Raw genomic sequence first — 20,743 nt, 5'->3', positions numbered from 1 at the left:
TCATTTCCCTTTCCATCTGGAAAGATCTTGCAAAGTCCACTTGCCTGTCTTACAGCTGGATTTAGTGTCTCCTATGAAAATTGTCACTTTGTACTTGATTTTATGCAGTGTATAACATGGACTTTAAAGGTGCTCCTGTTACTCAAACTAAAGTTCAGGGTGTTTTTTCCCCCTAAGCTGTGAATTTATAAAGTTATTAAACTTACATCACATTTTCATATATGCACAATGTATTCTGTTTTATAAAATATAGGTTTCCATCTTGCCCATTTATGTAGCTCTACCAATATTCTAAAAGATATAGACTCTAGGTATCACTAAACAGATGTTGGGGTGAATCTTTAGATTTGTTTTTAATTTACTTATTAGCTTTATAAGATGTGTAAACATGTATTTTTTTCTAGGTCCTAGTACTCTTGACTAAGTACAATAGATATAGTAATAGATCCATATTATACAGTTACCTTAAATAGTAAGTTTGTATAAGACCTATAAAAACACTCATCTTATTTAAGACTATAAAACATATGTCTTTTTATTAATATCAATGTGGTTCCTTACTAAATATATTTTGAACTTCTATATGAGAAAAAGTATCACTCATGAAAACAGACAGACTGTCACCACACATGAAGCTTTAGGGTTGGGTCTGTTATGGTTTGGACCTGGAATTTTCCCCAAAGGCACCTGTGTTGAAGGCTTGGTCCCGAATGCAGTGACATTCAGAAGTGAAGCCTTGGGAAGTGACCCAAAGGGATCACGAGGTCTCTAACTTCATCAGTGGATTAATCGTTAATGGATTCACAATTTGCTGGCATTTACTGGGGAAGTGCTGGAAACAAGGGGATGGGACCCCCTGGATGGGAACTGGTCCTTGGACGGGTGTCCTGGGGAAATATATCATCCTGGGCTCCTTCCTTCCTCTTTTTTGCTCTCTGCCCACTAGGAGTCGAGCAACTTTCCTCTGCCGTGTGCTCCCCGCATTATGCCCTGCCTCATTACGGGCCTGGAAACAGTGGAGCCAGCTGACCGTGAACTGAAACCTATGCAATTTTGAGACAAAATAAATCTTTCGTCCTCTGAGCTTATTTTCCTGGGTGTTTTGTCACAACAATGAAAAACTAACCCAGTGACTTAATAAAGTTGCAAGTTTAGCTCACTCCATCTTTCAAATTCATGTAGCTTAATCCATCCAAATATTCTCACAAGAAAATGTAGGTTAACCTACTTTTTGAAAAATGCAGAATCATATGTTTTAGATTGATAAGCTATAGTTAGAGAAAATACATACAAAAAGGCCACCCCTCCAGTGAATGCCCTGCTCGCTTGTTTGTTTGTTTGTTTGGGTAGGTACTGGGGATTGAACTCAGGGGCACTGGACCACTGAGCCACATCCCTAGCCCTATTTTGTATTCTATAAGATACAGGATCTCAGTGAGTTGCTTAGTGTTGACGAAATTGCTGAGGCTGGATTTGAACTCTCAATTCTCTTTCCTCCGCCTCCCAGCCGCTGGGATTACAGGATTGTCCCGCTGCACCCAGGAGGCCCTGCTCTTGTTTTAAGGGACAGCTCATTTAGTTTCTGTAAAATGAAAATGCATTTGCCAAGGTCATGAAGTCCATCAATACCAGCATCTCCAGTGCAATCCCTGTGTCTTGATTCCCCAATCAGAATATATTTTGATACCAACATTGATAATTATCTTAATATCTGTAAACTCTGTCAGCTATGCCTGAGTCTTGGCTAAAGTTCTTCAGGGACCAAGTTCTGAGGAAGTCTTGCCGAGCCCTTGATGAGGTCTGCTGGTGCCATGAAGCCAGAACTTGCAGCCCATTGTACGGTCATTCATCACGGCTGCTGGCAATCCATCCTACTACTGAAACTGATTTATTCCCACACATTAGGAGTTGGTGAGATTCATTTTACCTTTGTATATTATTTTCTCCACAGAAAAAGAAAATGAGTCTTACCCAAGCTTCACAGAATGGTAAGTATTAAATTCACAAGACTCCAAAATGCTGGAAGGGATTCCCAAACACTGGGCCAAGGTTCTTCATCACTGAAAAGACAGGACCAGACCTTTCCTTTGGTAACCTTGAATCTGACTTCCAGCCTACCGGAGTCACACCCCTGTGCCATGGACAAGTGCTGTTTCACGGAGGTCTGCACACTGACCAGAGCAGCTGCCGGTGAGGCTGACAGCTAGGGGGATGGACCAGGCGGCAGAGAATACACGCCTAGGCACTGCCGGTTCCAAGACCTGTGGTGGTGCTGGCGGCCGGCCTGGTGTGAAGGCTGTGGTGTGGCTCGCGAGGTAAGCACTGATTAGCCCAGCATTCTCACTGTTGGAACTTACAATGGCTGAAAGCTATGAAAGCAGTAGCACATCTTCCAGTTTAGGAGCTAAAGTGCTGCAAAGATTGGTCTGAGATTTAGAGCTGGGAAACATGGTCACTGCATTCTGGTCTTTATACTCCAGAACAACTATGGCGCTCACAGGGTGTCTCCCATCCCAGAATGCTCCCTTCTGGGCCAGGCTATTTTGAGTAGCACTTTGATATCTCAAATAGATGGACTGAGATGCCCACAACTGCCCAGGTCTATGGACAATTGAAGAGAACTGAACTCCTCTCTCCTGGGCTGGAGTGGACGTCCATCTCGCAGTTCATGCATCACCGGTATACACATTTCAGTGATAGTGCCTCATAAGGAGAGGCATTTTTAAGGGAGATTATAAATTGTTCTGAAATAGGACATACTTCCCCATTGACTAAGTCCCTTCCCACAGAGTCAACAGTCCCCTCATCATTTGGTGAAGATGCATTGGGTTAAATACTGTCCCTCAGGGCAGTGACTTAAGACTGAGGACTGCCAGCCCCTCACTGCATCAGCTCTTCATGGTGGTATGACATGGTTGGTTGTCACTAGTGAACAGTTGTAGAGAGTTATTTATGCTAACTAGTTAACCTCTGAACAGAGGGCTGAGGGGCACAAGCCTATCTTCCAATAACCCTCTAAATTAAAAATGAGTAGATTATTGTAAACCAGATTTCAAGGACAAGGGACAAGGGAGCACAGACAACCAGTCAGCAGCAGGTAGAGAAAACATGCAGAATGAAAACAAGAAGCTAGTGGCTAGCCAGTGTGCACAGCCAAACACAAGTTGTGTGAATGTCCACTCATCTCCACTCAAGGTCCAGAGTTGATGTTCTGGTTACGTGGACATATGTTGAAGTTTTGTATTTGGCTTCCAGTGCTCCGGGCAGGTGGAGACAGCAAGCATGAGCTAACTCCAGCCTGCCCATAGCCCTCACATGTCCACAGGGTCTCCTCACCATGGACTGCTGCAGCTCCTGCCCCACACGTGGGCCAGCATGAGCTGAGGACAGTGTGGGAGAGGACGCACTAGCCCTCAGGCGAGTCCTCTAACTCCATTGTATGTGGACCTGCCTGGGGAATGTCTGCAAAGCTGACATGGAGTGAAAATGGATTTTATTTGATGAATCAATCGGGAGAATCACTCTGAGGTTTGTATTTCCTTTAGTTAAGAGAAAATCTGGAAAATAATTTTAGAAATGCAAAGGATTTTAGAGATCATTCCACTGAATGCTGTTGTCCTACAGGAAGAGAAAGGAATTGTGAGCATTTTGTCAGTGAAGTGAAGCCTCCACCTCAGTGAAGCTCAGCAAAAAATATGTGCTGGACTCCCACCGGCTCCCAGGTCTAGAGAGTCACTGGGTTTCTCACCATCTGCTTCCCCTTCCATTATTGCAAACTACATGTTCTCTCTTCAGAAACCTCGGGTGACTTCTCTGGTCATTCCCAATGGATGGCCTTGTCTGCAACTATATTTAAAGTATTGAAGCCAAAGGTCTTTGCTCATCTCATTAGAACTGTTTTCCTCCCTCCCTCCCTTCCTATCTGTATCTTCAACTTTGGCTGCATTCGTATCTATTTCCTAAGACCAAAGCAGATTTGCTTCCTCTATTTAGAATGCACTATTTCCTTTCACACTTGGAGAACATCACACATTAGCTACATAATGAGTGCTGCTGTCTTCCCCTGGGATGGCCGTCCACAGGAGCTGAGGCTCCACCCTGCTGCCCAGCATCCTGAGAGAGAGAGCATCAGAGTGCATATCTCTAGCCCAGAAAGAGCCCCAAATTTAAAAAATTGAACTGTTTTTCATGCACATGGATCACTTTCACAGCATCATAAACCTGAGAAATCCTACGTTGAGTCATCTTAAATTGGGGCACTGTCTGCGTGTTTAGTTTTAAAATAAATTCGCACAGTGGATGACTCCTGAAAAAGCAAAAGCTGGGTTTTTTTCCTAAATGGTAGACATTCATGGAGATGCAGATGCTTCCTGTTTGAGCCTTTACGGGGGAGACTGACCAGGGAGCAGATCTCAGCCTCAGCGGTATCTCAGGGTAGCTATTTGCAGGAGCGCAGTGGCCCTGGCAGGCCTTTCTCTACCAGTTGCATAACCTCTCTGTAGCAGTGGACACAGAAGGTACCTGCCTTACCAACTGCTTCCAGCTATTTGAAGGCACATGGTAGGAAACTATAATTCCACCTCCTGTACTGCAATCTGGCTCAAAGGAAAACCATAATAGCATAATACGAAACTGTTTACATGACAAAGGTGGGAAAAAGGAGCATTTGGGAAATGACTCAAATTAACCCCGTGTGTGCTCCATCATGTTGTTTGGTGCCTCCCAGAGTGAATATGAGCCTCCCACTGTGGTTGTGAAGACAGACCGCACACAGGTGACCCTGTTCTGTCCCCCTTTATCATTCCAGGACACACAAACCTAGCTCCCTGCTTAAGGGGACACACTGGTGAGACAGAAAATGCAAGTACAATGAAAGCACAAGGAAGGACTTTGGTAAGAGCAGGAGCCGCGCACCCAGGGGGGCTTCCTCTGCCTGCTTGAGCTGCGTCTCCTTGACCCACTCATCTCTGGGACCCATTCAGCTAGTACCTGGGCAGCACTGTCACACTAGTTATTTCAACTTGTTCTTACAGAAATTAAGAAAGCACTGATAGTATATTGACTTACAAAAACATTTCCTTGGTACTGACAGAGTAGAACATGGTGGTACGGCTGACCCAAGATGACCTAAAGGGTGGGCAGTGATGTCATTGTTTTAAGGTGTAGAATATCAAGGTGGGAAGGAGCTAGTTCAGAGATGAGCAGACTGAGGCCCAGAAGGAGAGGAGACTGTGAATTCATCAAGTCAGCTCCAGAAATATTTAGACATCTAATACAATATAAGAATTTAAATTGAAAATTAGGCACATCTTAAAGAAAATTGTATCTTAAAGAAAATTAATTTTTCTTTAAGATACATTCCATAATAGGCCTCTTAAATTCTATTCTACAAATTGCAAAAAAAAAAAGAAAAAAAAAAGAAGAAAAAGACTAATGAGCCATCCTTCTTTGACCCTTCATCATGCGTATAGACACTTCTGAATAGTTTTGTATAACAACACTTATTTATAGGCGTATCTTAGCTCAGATTTGGCATTTGTGCATGAAGCAATTACCAGTCCCAAATTTTGAATGAAATCTCCATCTTGTTTCCCAGGAGTTTAAATGTGGAGAGACCTCAGCTCTGGTCCCAGCAGGGACGGCCTTCCAGGGTGTGATTTGCTTCAGGCCACAGGGAGTGAGGGCAGAGCAACTGTTGTTTTCCAGCATGAACTGGAAGGCAACTCTTCGGGGAGAAAGGGGAAAAAAGTCCACGCTTCCTCGTTAAGGAAAGTTACCTATTGCCCTCCTGTTTAGAGAGCACCCATAATTACATGCAAATGATGTGGTTTCCAAATGTTGGGCTCACCTATTCCTATAATTAAGGGCAGAACAACAATATTTTAAACAACTCATGCTGATCGCCAAGAATCACGGGCACCCTGTTGTACACCATTATCACAAACAAAACTTCTAGGTCACAAATCATATTATTCAGAGTTCTGGAAGTGGGGTGATAAACACGATAAACACACCAAACATAAATAGTATACACAACCTGAGAAAGAACTTGCTTTTTGTGAGTTTTGTTTTTGTTTTGTTTTTGTTTTTTTTCCTTTAAACTATTGCAGGAAACATCCAACGTTTATTATTCACTGTCTCAGACCCTGGAGACGCAGTATTTAGTGTGGTTGCCAGAGTCTGGCGCTAGTCCAGGAGCACTCTCATTTAAAGTTCCTGCAAGCAAATTGGTTAATAAGAATTATGTTAACACAAACTTGCTCATGCTTTCGTGTGGAGAAAGGATCTTCACATTCCTAGTTAATGAAGGTTAAAAAAAAAGGGCAAATTAATCCAATTACCTTGTTTTTTCTTCCGTTATTCCAAGGAAAAAGAGCATGTTTCTTCACAATCAACATTTAGCACATTTCCCTAATTAATGCAATTTGATAAAATGAAACAAATTCACGATGTCGTTAGCTGAGTTCTGCCTAATGAAGTTGCGTTGTATGAAACATTAACTGCAGAGTGAGATCCATTTCTGTGGCGAGGGAAACACACATTTATCATTTCAGTACATTTACTTTGGAAGTACCAATCATGAAGGCTTATCACTACAATCATCGTGTCTCGATAAATCAACATACATTAACATTTTGATCAATGCCTTCATTAAGTCAGCTGCGGAAGAGGAAGTGCTCCTTGGTCTCCTTGGAGAAGCAGAACCAGCTGCCCCTGCTCCTCCTGGGGAAGGCAGAGGGACCCCAGGCACCGGAGACTTTCCTTTGGAAACAGCCTCTATCCTCCTGGGCTTGATGATCTCCATTGATATTCTTCAAACACGAAAAGCAAGCTTACTTTTGTAGAAACACCCCGTGGAGTTTTAAATAAGAAGACAAGAGAGAGAAAAGTTGCTGATAAGGGGATGATACAAATTTCCAAAAATATGTACTTCTCCTTTGCGAGATAAAGATTTCTAAGATATTTAAATTCCATTTTCATAATTCCAATGAGTATATAATCTTGTATATGAAATGTTGGAAGATTAAAAAGTGCTAAAATGAGAGGACAATTTGTCTTATTCTTGCTAAGTAGTTATAACTCCAAAAAACTCAAAATTTCTTTTCTTTCTTTTTAGTTTTATTCCTATTAGCTTAGGATCATGGATCTTTCTAGTAGATTTTTTATTAATTTTATTATGAAAATACTGTGTTCAGATTTCCCTAATTTCCAGCTAATGTCCTTCTCAGCTGCATACATCTCTGGTAGTTATCGTGGTCCCTTGGCCTCCTCACACCTGCTGACAGTTTCTTCTAGTTTAATTGACTATGACAGTTTTTAGGAGAATTGGTCATTTATTGTTGAGAACTTTAGAACAAGCTGGACTTTTTTGTCTGACTGCGGTGGGCCTGTTTTTTGTTTGTTTTGTTTGTGTTTTTTTCCCATTTGGGGTTTAGGGGAAGATAACCCAGAGATTAAATGCTGTTTAATCACAATATATCAAGATCAATCTGAGAGAGCTCACTTAGAATTCTTGTAGTTGAATCGTCCAATGGGAACCATGCCAACTCAAGGGTCACTCACTGTGTCACTACCAGTTTAATTTGTGCTCCATGGCTAGTCTGACCACTGGCTAGAGAGTGCTGTTGGGTTTCTCCACCAGGAAGCCACCCTGCTTTTCCATCCTGTGTGCACCCTGAAGTTAAAGAGTCGAGAACCACAATCCACCCCTCTTATGACAACACACCTACATTAATTATTTTGAACTCTCCTATATATGAGATTTGTCTTTTCTTCCTCATTCAATATTTATTCACTTAGTTATATCAATATGAAGTCAACAATATTTATTTCTTCTCTGGGCTGCTGTTTGTCACTACTTTATCTATTTTATTGCTCTAATTGTCTCAGCTTCAACCATCAGCCGACTTTCAGCCAGCTCCCATGCACAGCCTCCCACGGTGGCCATCCGTGAGCCACCACACACCTGAGCACCACCCAGTGTCCAGGGTTCGCTTTAGTCTCACTCTTGGTGTTGTATATTCTGTGTTTGGATGGCTGCAAAATGGTAAGGATTCACCCTGATAGTGTCACAGAAAGGTGTCACTCCCTTAGACACCCTCAGTGTTGGGTGCGCCCATCGTCTGTGTGCCCATGTGTGTCTGAATGTGTTTTAGCACTCACTTCTGAAACTGCCAGATCAGCTGCCTTTGGGTGTCCCCTGCATCAGTATTTCAATAAAGTGTGTGTGTGTGTGCTTGTGTTTTAGCACTTCCCTTTGGGAACTACAAGATGTTCTGGGCTATCCTTATGTATTTCCTGCTTTGGTCTTTCAATAAGCCATTTCTCTAAGGAGAAACTTATATGAGAAATATGACCCAGTGAAATGCACATTTGGGTTTATGTATTGACAATGTCCAAGGGAAAGGTCAACTTAATAACACAGTTTCTTGCCAGAGTGGCATGTGAGATGTTGTTCCCTTGGTGCCATGTTAGAAACTTGCAGCCATCGTATCAAGCCTCATTCAAATGTGTGTTTGAAATCTATCAACTTCCATTTTCCTGGGTCCTTGTGGCAAGAGGCTGATGGATGATTCCTGATACCTTTCTGGACTCTTGCTATTAGCTACACCATGGCCATCCTAAATGCTTCTTGGACTCTCTTGTAAGTGGGTGGGAACCGGAGGCTGGTTGCTCTCTGGCAGGACAAAAACAGAAGGTGCAGTTTGTCATATTCAAGGAAGACATTGGCCTCCCCTCCCTGCTCCTTGCTGGCCAGAGTCTAGAGGAGGGGGCTATCTCAGGTCACACAGTATCTCAACACCAGTGGAACACACCGTAGAAGTGGGCAGCATCTCAGCACCGACAGCCTGGAGCTGCCCTGTGTGCCCAGTGTGCTGAGCTCAGGTACGGAGCAGCAAAACAAGCCATCTTTCCTGAGGTTCCACAGCTGCCGGCTCAGCCCCGCTCATCTTGCCCAAGTTCCCTGCTCTTCAGTGCTATATCAAAAGCAAGCTATGCCTAAGAACATGCTGTGCTACTATCTGGTGGCCTGCTGCCCCCCGTCCCATGCTGAGCGGTGACGGCCATGGTGTGCTCAGGCTTCTGAATGGCTTGGAATGGTTTCTTCCTTCAGAATTAAAGATGCAAAGTAGCCTGTGCCTGCATGGTCTTGCTGACACTGGACAGTTTCCCAGGTTGTCTGTACCTAGGAACCACCGGGCATTTTAAAATACAGCTGATGCCCAGACTCAACCCTGGGAAGTTTTGAGTTAATTAGACAGGGGCAGCCTGGCTATTGATATTTTTAGAGGCTCCCCAAGTGGTTGTGACAGACATTGGGTGTTGAGACCCACTGTCCTAAATGCTGAGCACATGCTACAAGGGGTCGAGATTAGCCCCCATAACCACCCACTGAACTCAGTGGCCAGGGGCATTGGAGCCCATTGATTTGACACTGGCTCTTCAAAGCCTGGCCGAGCACCCTGTCAGCACTGTGCACATCACCAGAAATTAGCTGCTTCATGGCTCAAGAGAAGGGAATGCTGTTCCACACACCAGTAACTTATGGCCTAGAAAAACTCCTTTCCCTGTAATGAAATTTGGCCTCGTCCAGGCCTGCTTTTGACAAGCTATGATTATAAAGTCGAACTGCAGCAGCCTGTGACTCCAAGCATTGCAGTCTGTCCTACAGGGCACTTGCACACCTGCTAGTTATAATTGGATTCTTGTCTCCGCTCTGCGTGAGCACAGAGCTGCTGACACCTGCTGCCTGTGCTGAAGCATCCTGCCCCACTCCCGTCCCTCCCCTCAGAGTCCTTCCCAAGCAGCCTAAATTTATCTAGAAGAATAAAGAAGGAGAAGCTCATCATCAGACATCAAAGCTGCTGCAGAGCTGTGGCCACACTGGAGAACCCAACAGACCCTCTCAAGATGGAGCTTGTAGAACGGAGAAGGTGGAGACCAATCAATGGGGACAGACGGAGCTGCTTAGACGGGGTTAGTTGTCCTGCCATGTAAAAGATACTTTTATAACACCACTCAGTGAAGGCATTCCTGGTGGAAAGAAACAGAGATTCATCTAAAGCTTTTTAAAACAATACATTTTCAAGTGGGTGTATTAAAATTCAGAACCAAGAAGGAAACTCTATAGCCCCATGATTGACAGATTAGTTAAAAAAAATAAAAAGGTACAATTTAAATAGAAATTTTCACTGTGGTTTTACAGATCAATATGGAAATTCTTAGTATCTTTAAGGCTAATTTTTTTTTTGTATTGAATAGTGATAGACTTTATCTAAATCTGTAATCATGTAGAATTACAAACTATAAACTCAGATTTATGCAACTATGTTGTTAAAATAGTCCTGAAGATACAGATTGTTATTTATTTATTTATTTGGACAGGGGAGGACAATAGAAAGCTTTGGTCTTAGTAAACTATCTTCAAACAAAAATTAGCTAAAAATAATAGGAAGCAATATGGCACAGTATACAAACAAACTCAGAATATGGAAAATGGCTTAAAACAGAAAAAAATACAAAGAATTATGTAAAACATAGATAAATTATATACATTGAAACTTAAAATGCTTTTGACACAACTAAACAAATTAGAAGACATATGAAATGCATGAATGAACAGAGAAGCAGTAGATAACTAATTAGAGCTAACTGTAGCAATGATATGCTTCCTATATGTTAATTCAGCGAAAATCAAACTGCCAGAGAAGATAGCACTAAAGTGTTGTCATTTATTGTGGATGGCAAAATCGCAGAGAGCAATAATCCACACATTGTTTAAAAGCACAGGTGTAGTCAGAGAAGAAAGGCAGGCAGGGAAAGACATTCATTCTCCTGGGGGAGAGCCCTGGTGTAGGTGAGCAGAGGGCAAGAAGCATTTCAGTTTTTATTTTAAAATGCATTTGGTCAAACATTATTTAAAACAAATACAGAAGAAGGAGGTCAATTTTGCTGTCTGGCCAGAGGAATGACTGGTTGTATTAGTCTGTAATTTTCTCTTACGACTTACAGTTATATAATAATTTTAAAATGAATATAAAAAGAAAGAAAGATATGAAAAATACCTCAAAAGCTAAAGTGAACATCTGAGAGTGCTTAAATTCATGGTGATCTTATTTAATATTTTCCATTCAATGCTTATATTTTCCAAATATTTTACAATTAAGATGTCAATTGTTGTAATAAGGGTTAAGGTCTTTTTAAATTTTTTTTCCAACCTTGGTAGTACATTGAAAAAAGTACAAATCAACCAATCCCCCCTCCATCTATGGCTTTAAATCATTGTCTATCAATCAATCAATCAACTTATCATCTATGTTGTCCATTTATTTACCTATTATCCATAATCTACATAATCTATCCATGTATCAATCTTTTTCATCTATCATCTATCAGTCTATTTACCTTCCTATTATCTATCTACACCTACATATATCTACCTATCCACATCTATGCCTATCATCTGCTAACCTCTCTCAAATTTACCTATTAGTCTATCCATCTCTGTATACATCCATTTATCTATCATCTCTATCTATCTACGTGTCTACCCACATCTATCATCTACATCTATCATCTGTCTGTCTTGTATCCTTCTGTCTCTAGTCTACCCATCAGTCTATTCATCTATCTATACATCCATTTATCTAGCAACTCTATATCCACCTGTCTTCTCTAAAGCCAACTGCACAGGCATGGTTATAATTTAAAGCATAAAAGTGTGTTTCCCCAATATTAGTGTTTGTTTTTATCAGAGAGAATTTGCTATTCATTTTCCCATTTCCACATCACCATAGGTCATTCTGACTTTTAATGTTCTGTAGAGAAAATTGTCTTTTGAATTGAAAGCAGAGATTAATTTCTCATATATTAAGAAAAGCATTTACTTCCAATCCAGTCTCTTGCAAGGCTGAAAGGCAGGCACTGTGCTCTTCTGTGTGAGTGAAAACACTCTCTCCAGTAACGAGGTACTGAAGCTCTTAGTCATTTAGACACAGATACGAAGAACTGTTTACCTCTTCCTAGCAACACAATTTTATTTCAGTCTTCTTTAAGGAATCATATGAACATAAGTGGACATGTTGTAAGCATCCATAGAGTACTTTGAATGTATCCAAAACAGAATGCTTGCAGGTAACCTAGAGCAACTACTTTGGAAATTGAGGGCAACACACTGATCAGAGGCCTCATTGGTCAATCAATAGATCGCAAAGGATGCATATCACCCGTTCACTCCATTGTGAGCTGCTCACCTCTGCTTCAGATAAGTCTGAACTTTAAAAATGCCTGATTCACTCAGAGAAGGTTGTCAATCTTAAGTTTATGGGGAAAAAACGGGAAAGACAGATGATGGAAAATGGCTGAGCTCTGACTCTGAAATGGGCTGCTATTCAGTAGATCACAGAGCTGAACTCTGGAAGTCGGGTAATAATCACCATTCTCCACGGAGGTCAGATGCTGGTGGTGAGTTGGTGTCTCCTCACTAGGGAGCTCCGGCTTCGCTCAGCTGTGAAATGATCATTGATGCTCTTGGCTTGAGGCTCTCCCTTTGGTCTCCACAAACTCGGCCCATCATCTCCCCAGAATTACCTGGTGCTCCCCCCCTGCCTCTCCTTCTCACTCACTGAGTCCTTTAATGATATTATCATGCAGTTTCCACGGAGGTTTTCACTAATAAACATCTTCAGAAGGTTGTGCCCAGAGTGTTGGCGTGATAGGGTTGGTGTCTTCAATTCTGTTAGCAAAATCATGTGTTGTATTTGCTTTTCACAGAAGTGGCTTCTCCCTCCCATGTGTCCCTGGTCTGCTTGTGTTTACGTTTGGCCTGATTTTCTTCTTTGTTTACATTGAGCTTGCAACAGAATCAAGAGACTTTAAATGCTCTACTTCTGCCTTTAAATATGGACAGGCTCTTCCAAGATGTCAGGGCTAAGTCTGCCAGGGTAAAAATCTAGAGTTCTTTAGACTCTAGCTGTTGGTTTTGTTTAATTATGCTACACACAGTGACATGCAGATCATGCCTTGTTGTAAATGAAAATGAATTTTGTGGCTTTATTAAGGAAGTTAAAGGTTAATTGCAAGAATATGCTAAAACATAAAGTAAACTTTTGAGAATTATGCTAATTATTTGAGGCTATATTAATATCTATTAGGATCATTAACCTTGAATGATGATAGAACAAATTTAATTTCAAATAAAGTTATGGTAGAACAAATTTAATTCCAAATAAAGAAGGAATATTGTTTCATAATTTTAAAATGTTGGTATTTTCAATATTGCCTTACTTGTGAAGTTTTATGACTCTATTTTTCTCAGTGTTTACATTAGTATTGAAAAGACTGGCGATGTGCTCATGTTTATGTATATGCATATCTATTTAAATGTTCACTCAAAAGCAAAGCATTCCAATATTGTATGATGACCAATGGACTTAATCAGAAAAAAATTACTTGAAAAACAGTTTTTTAACAAGGGTCATCATCTATTTCTGTAATTTGATTTATAAATAAAATTATTAAAAAATAAAGAAATAAATATCCACATATAATAAGGGGTTTCCTAAATAAAATAAAAATATTGAATTTTTATTGCTCAAATATTTGGAGTTTTGTGTTATCTTCTTCCAAAGGGGACACTACATCTGCCATACCTACGTACTTACTATGCCCCTCTATTTATTTAAGATACAATTTATACAGTCGATTCTCACTAAGTATTCAACCAAATCTGCATTCACAGAATTGTTCAAGCAACACCACTGTCTCATTCCAGAATATTTCTATCACCCTAGAAGGAACCTGCTTCTACCAGCAGTCCCTGTTCTCCCCACTGACAAACCTGCCCGGGCCTGGGAAGCTGCCACAGTCCCCTTTGTCCCTGCAGATGTGTTTCTGGGTGTGGCAGAGAGAGGCCATCATAATCTCAGCCCCTCTGGAGTGTGGCTGCAGCACCTTTTCATGGACCCTTTGGTTGCTTGACTCTTTTGTTTTGTTTTGTTTTGTTTTGGTAGAGGGGATTGCACCCTGGGACACTTAGCCACTGAGCCTCTGTTTTGTATATTTTATGTATAGACAGGGTCTCACTGAGTTGCTTATTGCCTCAATATGATGCTGATATTGAACTTCAGATCCTCCTGCCTCAGCCTCCCAAGCTGCTGGGATTACAGGCATGAGCCACCACACCTGGCTTGAATGTCTTCTTCATAGAAATGTCTCTCAAATCTGTTCTCTGTTGTTTGTCCTTAATTATTGAATGGTAAGGATTGTACATACATTAGCTCCTTCTCTGAGATATTATTTGAAATATTTTCTTCATTCTCTGTGTTGTTTTTTCAATTTTTTAAGAATGTTCTTCAAAGCAAAATGTTTTATAATTTGATGAAATCATATATATATATATAATTTTATTGCTTGTACCTCCAAATCATTGTCAAACTCAAGGTCATATAAATTTATGCCTATGATTTTTTTCTGTTTTATAGTATAAGCTCATATTTTTTAGCTTTTGATAAATTTTTAATGTGATATCTATTACTTTATTTGACTTGAAGTTTTTCAAAGTTTTTCTGAATATTTAAATTACTGATTCAATTTCATTACTCATCATTGGTCTGTGACTGCCTGGTTCCATTTTGGCAAGTCATATGTGCTCAGAAATGTGTCTGCTTCCTTAGGTCCCTACGTCACTGACAGGCGAGTACTCATGATGGTCTCCAATGAGGACCCTTTGGGTTTCTGGGTGTCCTTGTATTGTTTCCTCTATGATTTTACTTGTTGTATCTTCTCTTTTTTATCTTGGTTAGTCTAAAAACTAAACACATTAGCAAACTAACGGTTCATTAATTTTGCATATCTTTTTTAAAAAATTAAGATTTGATTTTGTTGATCTTTTAAATTTGTTTCCATTTATTTTATTTTTGTTCTGATATTTGTCATTTTTTCACTTTATAAATTTTGAATTTGATTTGACTTGTTCTTACTTTTCTAGTTCTTCAAATTTCCTTTTCATATTTTTTTATTTGAATTTTTGTTTCTTTATTTGTTTTTAACATTGGTGCCTCTTGATGTAAAATGTCTTGCTACTGCTTTTACCCTAGGTCAAAGATTTTGATATGCTCTATTTCTATTACCGTTTGTTTCAAAAAACCTTATAATTTTCTTTTATTGCTTCATTGACCTATCAAAAGCCCTATTAATTATTTAAGAACATGTTATTCAATTTACAAGTATTTGTAGAATTCTGAAGTTCTTCTTGTTGATTTCTGGTTTTATTCCATTGTGATCAGAGAAGATACATAATATGATTTCAAGTTTTGACTTGTTGTAACTTGTCTTTTCACCTAAATAGGATCTAACCTGAAGATTACTTTAAGTACTCCTGGGTTTTTTTTTGTTTTGTTTTGTTTTGTTTTTGGTGTGTGTGTGTGTGTGTGTGTGTGTGTGTGTGTGTGTGTGTGTGTGTTTCTGGATACAATGTACAAAACAGAGCAATATAAATTACACATACATAGAGATAAGAACTATTGTTATAAAGCAAAGTGTGTACAATGAAAGTAAAAACAACATGGAGGGACTGGCATGTTTTCCTTAAGAGACTACAACATGCTTCAAAATGCTACAACATAGGAGCATAGCATTCTGAACGTTTCAGTCTGTGTAGAACACCTGCAGCAAATCCTGAAACCAAACACATTTCTGAACTAAACTTGAGGTTTTTTTTTCCTTCAAAATTCTGGCAATGGTACCTCCTGTTTTCTGAAAGCAGCTGTTAATCTTGTTGAGGATACCTCACAGTGATGAGTTGCTTCAATATTCTTCATCTTTGCCATTTGATAGTTTGAATATGACATGTCTCATAATGTCTGCATTTGTTCTTAATTAATATGTATATTCATATCTTTCATAAAATTTGGACTGTGGGGAGCTGGGGTCAATCTCCGGGCCTTGTGCATGCTGGGAAAGCATTCTACCACGAAGCTCCATCCTCAGCCTTGTAAGTGTTCTTTCTGCCCATTCTTCTCTCTCCTCTTCTTGTGAAACTCCCACTATGTGTATGTTGCTTCATTTATCAAGCTACAAATGTCTCAGGCATACTTTCTCTCTTTTTCATTATTTTGTTGTTGATGATGTTTACTCATAAAGGTAAATTTCAATGGATTCATCTTTAAATCTGCTGATTCTTTCTTCACCAGCTCAAATTTTCTCCTGAACTATACTAGGAAATGTTTCATTTTAGTTATTGTACTTTTAAACTTCATAATTAACAAGATTCTTTTTGTAAAGATTTCCACCTCTATGCTGATAGTCTCTATTTGATTAGATGTCAATATATTTTCTTTTGAGTTTTTTTGGCATTTCACTTTTTGTTTTTTAAAGAATATGAGTATGTGAAGTCTTTATCAAATAAATTCAACATCTGATCTTCCTCAGAGACAGTTTCTATTGATCCTGTTCCTTTTTATGGACCAATATTTGGCTTTATTTACATTTCTTAAACTCCTAATTTTTGTTGAAAACTTCATTTTTAAATTACATAAAATGGGAACTCTGGAAATCAGATCCTCCAGCCTCTTAGTTTCATTGTTTTTGCTGTTTGTTTGCTTAATTTTGGGGGGTGGGGGGATGGGGGTCTAATTCCTTGAAGTGTGTAATCTTTGTCAAGTGTGGTCCTTAAGACTCCTTGTTCAGTTAGCTTGGTTATCAGCTCATGATTCTTTAAATCTGTAAAAGTAGCAATCTTATAAGGATTGCTTATCAACTCTGAGTACATTCTGAAATACAACTCTTTACAACACTTTCAGTCTGAGAGTTTGTACTCTATTTTAAACCTTCACTTCCTATTTGCACAGAGCTTCAAGTTCAAGCCAAGGCGAGAGGCCTACTGAGGTCTTTCCTCTACATTACACAGATGTTCACATGAGTATCTACTTCTGAGTTTCCTGAGATATGTCAGAGATTCTTCAAAGCCCTCTTTGTACATATACCTTCTCACCTCATTCTAGCTTTTCTTTTTACGTTCAGCTTTTTGTTTGTTTAGTCTCAGATAACTATAATATTAAACAATAATTACAGATATAGTTTTTAGCAAATGTTCCTAGAGAAAAGATGTTTGCCTTGGGTAAGAGCAGAGTCCGTTTCAATAAATAAAATTTCTGCAGATGGAGGATTTCCAGGATGCTACCAAAATGTCAAATAACGACGATTCTCTGTAGATAGGGCTCTGAAAAGCTGTAGAGCTGGTTTCCAATCCTGGGGCTGCTGCACCTCTGACTTGCCTCACGTGGTTGAAGCTGTTGGCTTGAATCCTACTCCTATGCTGGGGAAGGCAGGAAAGAAGAGCACAGGGCAATTCAAGTGGCACAGAGCGCACGGTTCTTACAGAACATGGTTCTTATGAGACACAAAGTTAGACGGTGGGCGGGCAACATTTTAATGAATGTGCTCAGGATTCTTTCTGACCTTGGTCAATTTTTAAAGTTCTTGAAATGTTAATTTTTTTAACAACTTTTGCCTGCATACTCTTTAATTTTCTGGAAGAGATAGATATCACTATGTTTGTTTAATTTTGAATACTTTATAGAATGAATTTTTAAACATTGAAGCACAAATTTGAGACCTGATAAGTATGGTATATTATCAGAAATTTCAAAAGTGGTAACAGAAACATCTGAGTTAAGACTGTCTTAATCTTGATTTCCCTTTTTATCTCTGCTACCTCAGGTTTCCTGTTCCTCCCCAGATTCTAGATCAGTACCCTAGCGCAGTCTGTGCATTGGTTACATTTCCTTGCCACTTGTCCTTCATTTTTCACACCACCTGAAATACTTTAGTCCTCCAGGTCTTGGTAAGGTTGATGATTCCACCCTCTTCCTTAAGGAGATTCCACGCCCTGTGAGGCAGATCTCCTTGAGTTATTGCCCAGGGCAGTTCCTCTCCCAGGCTCCTTCCTCCTCTAGGAACTGTAGATTAGGTGGCCCACCAAGAAGTAAGGACAGACACTCAGAAGGGTACTCAAACATTTTATAGCAACTTGAAATCACTGCATCATTTAAAATCATAAATCATTAACCTGTCTCATGGCTCAATAGATACATGAATTCAGAAGTCATCAAAGCCCATTGGTGAGGCACACGGTGATATCTGGGTACCAGTCATGTTCAATTATATTGGATAAAAATATGAGCTATTTTAAGGTGAATTCATTCATTAAAATCTAAGGAGATATAAAATCCAGGAGTAACTATTTATTTATCCTCTAACTTGTTTTTACTATCATTTTCAAATTTAATTGCACAGTTCTGTTCAATTTATATCTAACTATCATTATTGAATCACAGTAAATAAAATAATTCTTCTTTTTCAATTCTAATATACAGATAGTGTATCAACCTTCACTGGAGGTTTGTCAAGTGAAGACACTTGTTTACTAAATGAATAACAGTCATAAATCAAATTGCATTGTAGAAGTGCATCTGTAGAAATCTATGTTCTAGTTTACTCAGATTTATAATCAGTGACATTTAGTAAGCTCAGTGTTTGTGAATGTAATTGATAATATATGCTAAAATTATCCTGTTATTTTGAAGATCCATTAGGCAATGAATCAATGAAACCACAAATTACATTTAAGAATATAAGAATAAGTTAAAAACCAAAAGCATTCGTTAAAAACTAAAATGTTCATTAAAAATATTGACATAAGCAAAGATTCTATATTTTTACATTGGTGCTTTCAAGGTTCCTATAAGTCCCACCTGAAGGATGTCTGTAAAAGTAGAGGAACCTGAAAAAGATTCAGTGGCTTAAGAGCTTTTTGGTCATGACTCCATAACTGGACTTGTTCAGGTTCTGGGTAGTAATGGAGAAATACATTAAAACAACAACAAAAAAAGACTTATTTATTTATTTATTTATTTTAGTTGCAGTTGCACAATACCTTTATTTTTTTTTAATTTATTTTTATGTGGTGCTGAGGATTGAACCCAGGGTCTTGCACATGCTAGGCAAGTGCTCTTCCGCTGAGCCACAACCCCAGCCCAACATCAACAAATTTAAAAGATTATTATTATTATTATTATTATTATTATTATTATTTCAACATTACAAATACAAAATGTCCATATTAGCAGCTATGGGATGGGATCTGAGTCCTGTAGAAAGTGAGAGCATTCTTTAGCTGCATAAAGCAGTTCCAACCCTGAACTGTATAAAACTGCACAGGATCATGTTGCCATCCAGGCATTTGAAGTCTCTTTTAGAACATGCTCTGGTAGAGCAGTTACCCGTATCAGGATCCTGGGTCAAATGGAAGTCAGCATACTTGGAAAAAAGTCTCCCTAAGGGGTGAAGAAAGCTCAGCTGAATGAATGCATCATGTCTAACAACTAGAAAAAGATTAGTTTTATAAGTTTGTTCCATAATTCAAATATGTTTCTCAAAAGTTTATTCTCAACAATCCTCATATCTAACATGAAAGAACCAATGTTTTAAGGTCAAATTTTGTTATCACAGAATAAGAAAGAATAATCTCAAAGGTTCTTGAGGGAGAACATTTTGTAAAGAAAGCTTCAATGAGAAAATAATTTGTGATGTTTTTGCAAAGTAAGAAATCAGTTGATCACATTTTCTTAGAGATGCAAATTAGACAGCCAGTCTTGCTTATTTATCTAACATTTTTCTCTTTAGGGTAATGTAATTGGTTTGTATAACATGGGAAAGCCAAGTGCTTTTCAATGGTGTGTATACAAATGACAAACACAAAATTTAGAAAGTGGAAATTATAAAGACTTTGTAGATTTTCAGGATAAGTTCCAGAACTTAAAGCAATTATTTAAAAAATGAAGTGTTCTTACAGTTTCCCATATGTTCCTGGACATTGATTATGTTCCATTTACGTCACAAGATCTAGAGCCCATAAACCATCGTTTTTTTTTTTTTTTTTTAAATTTCTTTATGTGCCAACTGTTCTACCCTAAATATGGTCAATATCATGCAATAACACTGAGATTATCTTGAATGGAGGCTGAGACCAGGGCTTATTTCTCACCTCCTGCTGACTTTTCCACCCCACATCTGGGTACCAGTATTTGCCTGTCCTCAGTGGCAAGCTTCTGAGAAAACTGACAACAGACAGGGTTAGATGAGGGCAGGATCAGCAAGATGAAATAAGAGGATAAATCAGTGGGAAAATGAGACCAAAAAAAATAAAAGCAATACTAAAAGTCTTTCTGGTTCTTGTTACTTGGGGATGAATACTGTGCTTGTGTAAATTTTTATTGCAATACACCTTTTTTAAAATTTATTTATTTATTTTAATTAGATATATATGACAGCAGAATGCATTTTGATTTCTTGTACAAAACTGCTTTCTAGAGTGTTTGCATCAATTTGCAGTCCCACCAGCAATGTATGAGTGTGCCTTTTCCCCCACATTCTTGCTCGCCAACAATTATTGTTTTTATTCTTGATAACTGCCATTCTGACTGGCATGAGATGAAACCTTAGAGTAGTTTTGCTTTGCATTTATCTAATTACTAGAGATGTTGGACATTTTTTCATATATTTGTTGGTTGATTGTAAATCATCTTCTGAGAAGTGTCTGTTCAGCTCCTGTTTGTTTTTTGGTGTTAAGTTTTTTGAGTTCCTTTGTTTTTTTTTTTTTAACTGATTATTTTTTAAATACACAAGAGCAGAATGCATTACAATTCTTATTACACATATAGAGCACAATTTTTCATATCTT

This window comes from Spermophilus citellus (genome assembly GCF_964194105.1).
Source record: "Spermophilus citellus genome assembly, chromosome: 16".
NCBI classification, from domain to species: Eukaryota; Metazoa; Chordata; class Mammalia; order Rodentia; family Sciuridae; genus Spermophilus; species Spermophilus citellus.
The sequence above is the reverse complement of the archived record's forward strand: the minus strand, read 5'-3'. Positions refer to the sequence as shown.